This window comes from Danio rerio, chromosome 18, assembly GCF_049306965.1.
Source record: "Danio rerio strain Tuebingen ecotype United States chromosome 18, GRCz12tu, whole genome shotgun sequence".
NCBI lineage: Eukaryota > Metazoa > Chordata > Actinopteri > Cypriniformes > Danionidae > Danio > Danio rerio.
In genome coordinates, this window is record NC_133193.1 from 6,356,642 (window position 1) to 6,363,428 (window position 6,787).

The 6,787-nt window shown below is 35.6% G+C and overlaps 1 long non-coding RNA gene across 2 annotated transcripts; it reads left to right on the plus strand.

Moving 5' to 3' along the window:
* The first annotated feature begins 4,746 nt into the window (after positions 1 to 4,746).
* On the plus strand, positions 4,747 to 6,515 carry LOC137488249 (uncharacterized). 2 transcript variants are annotated; one of them, XR_011007205.2, is made up of 5 exons: positions 4,747 to 4,828; positions 5,628 to 5,644; positions 5,756 to 5,832; positions 5,993 to 6,042; positions 6,388 to 6,515. It is a non-coding gene; the product is annotated as an uncharacterized lncRNA (long non-coding RNA). The 2 variants fall into 2 exon arrangements; XR_011007204.2 differs by lacking the exon at positions 6,388 to 6,515 and adding an exon at positions 6,316 to 6,376.
* Positions 6,516 to 6,787: the final 272 nt, after the last annotated feature.

Genomic DNA, 6,787 nt, shown 5'->3' on the forward strand with positions numbered 1-6,787 from the left:
GGATTTACAAAAACTGCAAAAAAAACGTAGCTCCTGGGATGTATTTGACATTCTCCTGCAATGTATATATGGGTACATTTTCATAATGAACCTGGGTTGCATTCAATGGAATGCTTATTTATTATTCATTAATTCATTTTCTTTTCAGCTTAGTCCCTTTATTAATCAGGGGTCGCCACAGCGGAATGAACTGCCAACTTCCCCAGCACATGTTTGACACAGCGGATGCCCTTACAGCTGCAACCCATCACTGGGAAACATCCATACACACTCATTCACACTCATTCGCTATGGACAATTTTATCTTACCCAATTCACCTGAACCGCATGTCTTTGGACTTGTAGGGGAAACCGGAGCACCCGGAAAAAAAACCCACGCCACAACCCCATGGGGAGAACATGCAAACTTCACACAGAAATACCAACTGACCCAGCCGAGGCTCGAACCAGTGACCTTCTTGCTGTGAGGGGATCGTGCAACCCACTGTGCCACCGTGCAACCGCTTATTTATTATATGATCATAATTATTTAATCAAATGCTGTAAAACACTCAGTTTCAGATAAACAACCCTAAATACCCTCATTTTTTGTGGTTCATGGTCTCACAAAATATATCTACTTTAAAAATAGTCCAATAAAATATGGTACAGTAAACAATTAGGAAAAAACATGTCAACAGAGTCAAGAAATTATATAAACTGAATTCAAATTTGCATAACACAAGCAGCACAAATCACCGTGCCACAGCATGTCTGCAAACTGCTAAGCTACAGCTCTGACAGATTAAAACTGGACTAAACCCACCAGAAATCTTCCAAGCAGGCCACATTAAATACATAATAATCACAGGGAGGAGACGAAGATATCATGCTGTTCTAAAAACAGACAAACTAGCATTTGTCTGACACTCGGCATGTCCACAGAAGCTTTGCTAAGGGTCGAAAAACAAAATGATATTTCTCCTGATACAGCATTTCCCTACAAAAATGCTATTTTTATTGTCACTACTTGCACAATAGAAGCAACAGATATATGATAAACAGCAGCTTTGGTTATATAATAAAAAAAACATGGATTATTTTGATGGTCCGTTTGTTGAATTTAAGTTACATTGCAACTAATTCTCAGACTGTTAGGTTGGGGTTAGGGTTAGGGTAAGTTGACATGTACTTGCCAAGATTCTTATAGTCAGTTAAATGTCTGTTGAAGGAGCAGTAGATATTAAGCAAACAATCTACTAATACTCAGCTGGACCAAAATAAAGTGTTACAAAAAACAAAATAAAATAATTCTTCTGCCAGTTAATATATAATTTAGGCTTTTACTCCATAAATGATGCCTTATATTGGCTATTTATCTTATAATTGTTATTTTTAACAGCTATGATTTAGATACTAGTGTAACCCACCAGTCTCTACTGCACCCAATATGTTCTAGAGCTGGGATCGAATCGGCGATTCTTTGCATGGGAGTCAGTTGCTCTAACAAGGAAGTTAAAGACCATGACCTCTAGCATCTGTCACTAGAGCACCTTTTGAGGTCAGAGGAGTGAGGTTTACCTGCATAGCACTTTGCTAGCTGGCCTCAGTTATGCTCACACCCCTAAACCTAACTTCTATTCCGGACGAGCCCCCACATATAACCAACTGCTCCTACTACAACCAACCTGGTTTGAGCTGGGATCGAACTGGCAATTCTTTGCATAAGAGTTGGCCGCTCTAACATGGAGGCTAAAGCCCACGGCTTCTAGCGTCTGTCACTAGAGCACCTAGTGAGGTCAAATAAATGAGGTTTAGCAGTATAGAACTTCGCTAGCTGGCCTCTAATACACTCACCCTCCTAAACCTCACTCCCATCCCGAACGAGCCCCCACGTGTAACCCAGCGATACTACCGCACCCAACCCGGGCTGAGCTGGGATCGAATCGGCGATTCTTTGCATGGGAGTCAGTTGCTCTAACAAGGAGTCTAAAGATCATGGCCTCTAGCATCTGTTGCTAAAACACCTTTTGAGGTTAGAGAATTGAGATTTTTTACTTGCATAGCACTTCGCTAGCTGGTGTCAGTTACACTCACCACCCAAACCTCACTCCCATCCCGGACGAACCCCCACATGTAACCAACTGGTCCTACAACACCCAACCTGGTCTGGGCTGGGATTGAATCTGCGATCATTTGCATGGGAGTTGGTTGCTCTAACAAGGAGGCTAAAGATCATGGCATTTGACCTCAAAAGGTGCCTTAGCGACAGACGTTAGAGGAGTGAGGTTTCTTTACACTCACCCCTCTAAACCTCACTCCAATCCCGGACAACCCCCAACTGGTCCTACTACGCCCAAAGCAGCCTTAGCTGCATAAGAGTTGGTTGCTCTAACAAGGAGGCTAAAGACCATGACCTCTAGTGTCTGTTGCTAGAGCACCCTTTGAGGTCAGAGAAGTGAGGTTTACCTGCAAATTACTTTCCTAACAGGCCCTCGTTACACCGCCCCCCTAAGCCTCACTCCCATCCCGGATGAGCCCCAACATGTAACCAACTGGTCCTACTACAACAAACTCCGTCTGAGCTGGGATCGAACTGGCGATTCTTTGCATGGGAGTCAGTTGCTCTAACAAGGAGGCTAAAGACCTGCATAGACCTGCATAGCACTTTGCTAGCTAGCCTCTGTTACACTAGTATTCACCTTAAATATTATTTAAAACGGCTTAACAATATGTTAATTAAGCTTGTTAGGGTTGTTGAGAAAATCACTGTATGATAGTGGTTAGTTCTGTAGACAAGTGGAAAAATATGGCTTAAGGGGGCTAATAATATTGAAATTAAGTCAATATAGAGTATTTTTTTTTATTAAAAAAATATAATAAAAAAAGACTTTTCCAGACAAAAAAAAAAAAAAATTAAATAAATAAATAAATAAATAAATAAATATATATATATATATATATATATATATATATATATATATATATATATATATATATATATATATATATATATATATAATATTTTTAAAAATCCCTTGCTCTGTTAAAGATAATTTGGGAAATATTTTAAAAAAGAAATTCACAGGAGGGCAAATGATTTTGACTTCAACTGTATGTATATTTGTTATAATTAACTCCCAAATGTCGTATTAAAATGAAGCAAAGTGCACTTTTAATTCTGCGTCTAACGCAATAACGTTGTAACCATGAATGCAAAATGTGTTGCGAGAGCTCAACAGTCAAGCGGCGTCACGTTTTGTATCTTGACTGATGATGGTGGTGACAGAAAGGACTGTGTTTAGTCCTTAACTACATCCTAAACTGTGCTTGAGTCATGGAAAGATCCTCAAACGCTTCTTAAAATTGCGAACGGCGACATAATTTACTAGCACCCTTCACGGATGACACATTCATGCAGAATGGAGATTTTCTGACTGATGTAACATGCCAAACAAATTCATTTAATCTGAAAGCTCAAGGGTAAGAAAAGCTTGCGCCGATGAGGCTGAATAATGTGGTGGCATTTCAGATGAAATTGGCACTATTTGCGCAGCAGAAGTGAAAGAAATATGATAAACAGCAGCTTTGGTTATATGATTAAAAACACACTCATTTATTAACTGAACATTTCTTCTGCCAGTTAATATATAAATTTGGCTTTTACTCCACAAATAATGCCATATAATGTCTTTTTATTTTACAAAATGAGTTCAGATAAAAATAGCTCACCGGTTATTTAGTATACCAGGCTTTAAATGTCTAGTATAAACAAAAATAAGCGTCTTTACAGCTTGTGCTTCAGTTACTCAGGCAATAGCAAATAAACACCTGAATGCAATGTAAAGTATAACTTTGTTCTTTGCAACGTTACAAATTTCAAACTTAGAAAAGGGGTTTAAAAATATCCAATGCAGTAATTTTATTTAAGTAATTAAGCTCAATTTTCACTCAATTTGATCTTTACACTCATTGTTGGTTGTGAATTTTCTTCAAAACTGACCCCAGAGTTTTAAACAGTAGTTCAATTATTGTTTTAACTTATGCAGTTACAATAATAACATTGTGGTTAATGGTAAAATTTTAGTTCAGATCCCGGTATTAATCAAACACCCTAGTTTTTGACAATTGTTTTGTGGTTTTTTGCAATAAAAATGACAGATTTAGTGATCTTATTTACCATATAAGGTAGCCTACTATGTTGTGCATTCTGACACAATGAAAATGACATAAATCGTATCATTTTAAATGTCAGTTTAAGCTGTATAGAAGTGTTTTGAAAAATATCTAGTAAAATATTATGCGCTGTCATCATGGGGAAAGATAAAGTAAATCCGTTATTATAAATGATTTTTAAAAACTATTATGTTTAGAAATGTGTTGAAACAATCTTCCTTCCATTAAACAGAAATTGGGGAAAAAAATAAACAGGGGCGCTAATAAGTCAGGAGGGCTAATAATTCGGACTCCATAATAATTCGGACTCCATAATAATTCGGCGCATGGACCACCAAAATAGAGCCCTAACTCTTCAAGATCGATTTTCAAGATAGTAAGTAAAGCACATCAGAAAAAGTTAAGCACATCCCAACAAACACACAACGTTGCCTCAACGTAGCGACCTTCCTACAACGTTGTACCAACCTTGCAAAAAGGTTGAGGATTCTACGTTGTTGCTAAACGTTGTCACAACGATGTCATAAGGTTGCCATTTAAACATCACGAGGGCCGCATACTTTAGGTTGTGCTTAGGTGGCGTGGACGACCACTGTACAACATTTACTGGTCACAGCTGAATCAGTTTAAATTTCAACAAGCCGTCGTCTCATTCATCAACGACCGAGGAGACGTGAGTATTGTTTTATTTCTTCTTGCTAAATAAGATACGTAAATCGTGAATATTCAAACAAACCTACGATTTCGACAACAATCTGTTCCAACATTACACACACACAAAAGCCGTAATGAAGTTATTACGAGCGAGTAACATTTCAGCATTCCGTTCACGGACGGCAACAACATTAAAATCATTATGTTAAATCTTTCGATAAAACATTTCCTGATTATTTACCTACGCTTAGTCTTTAGTCAAATGGAAAATAATGTTTTTGAAGTTCAGTTTTTTCCATATCCATAGTGATCAGTCTGATACTTTATCACACGAGCCGACCCACTTTTTACAAAACACACAAAATAACTTTTAAATACAAAACATCTCTGTGCAGTTTGCGTCCCGTTAAAGGAACAGTTCACTCAAAAATGATATGTACTCACGAATTATTTGCCCTGTAAATAATAGCCTAAGTGATTCCAAACCTTTAAGTTTCTTTATTCTATTGAACACTAAAGACTGTAAGCATTTGCTTTCATAGTAAGAAAACACTAATTAAATAATTACAGTTTTCCAGCTTTATTTAATATATCTTTTTTATTGTTTAGCAGAAAAAAAGCTAAATAAGTTTGGATCAAATAAAGGATGAGGCTAAAAGGCAGAATTGTCAGTTTTGGGTGAGCTATCCCTATAAGTTAAAGTATATAAGTTGCCTGATTAATATAGATATTAATAAAAAGGTCTGCTAGTCTAAATTTCTATTTTGATTTATCTTTTGATGTTTTATTTAAAACCCACTCTTTTCTTTGCTCAACAGGCTATTTTCACATGGAGGTAATCTTCTATTGATAATTTCTGGATTTTAATTATGTGCAAGTTGCATAAAACTCTATTGTTTAACCACTCACTGTTGTTTTCAAATTACTTATGTAACTTGTCTTTCAGAATTTTTTCAGCTGTTGAATTCACCTCAGATCAGTGTTGCTGTAATTCCTGATCTATGGAAAGAATAATTGAATGAGGTAAGAAGTATACTACTCTATTTACTATCATAATAAATGTAGTATTGTTACCTAAAACAGCATGTTCATAATGTGGAAAATAGATCATGCTTATGAAAAATTACTTTTATTTTGTACAGCTGTTATTGAAATGACACTAAGTTTAACATTCCATTTACAGCGAGCAACGCCACAACTACAGGACCTCTTCTTTCTCTTCTCATAATTTAAGTAAGTATTGGGAGACTAACTCTGACTTCTGTTAACTCAAACCTGTTTTCCCTGTATCTCTAAATTTATTTAATTGTATGTAATTTTGGTATATGATATATTATTAAAGCAATAAAATAAAGTAGGCTACATAATTACTCACTGGAGATTTTATATGTAATGAAATTACAATAAATGTCTGAAACTTCAATAACTTGCTAGTCATAGTCGTTTCCATCTGTCCTCTCTTGTTCACTGCCTATTTTGACTTGTGTCTGCTGTGGATCTTTGAAGCTGGATTATCTGTTGGATTTGTTTCTTCCTCTGACTGCTTTCTCCATACCAACAACTACGATTGGTCTTCAGCTGCGCTCCCCGGTCTGCTGTATTCTCCAGTCCAGAGCTTCACTGCCCAGTGTCTGAATTTTAATTTATATATTTATTTATATGTATATTTACATTTTAATGATTTCTTGTTTACTTTTCTTGTTTGTTTACCCTTTAGTTTAATTATATATATATATATATATATATATATATATATATATATATATATATATATATATATATATATATAATCTAAACTTTATACTGTTTGCTTATAATTAGATGTGTACTGTATGTATTAAATGTGAAATATATAATAAAAAGTTTGATTATATTCATTTGTGTGTTATTTTAAACACTTTAAAGTTTACACATGCAATTGTTAAATTAAATAGGAAAAATAAATGAACAATATTTAATATTAAGCAATACTGGAAAA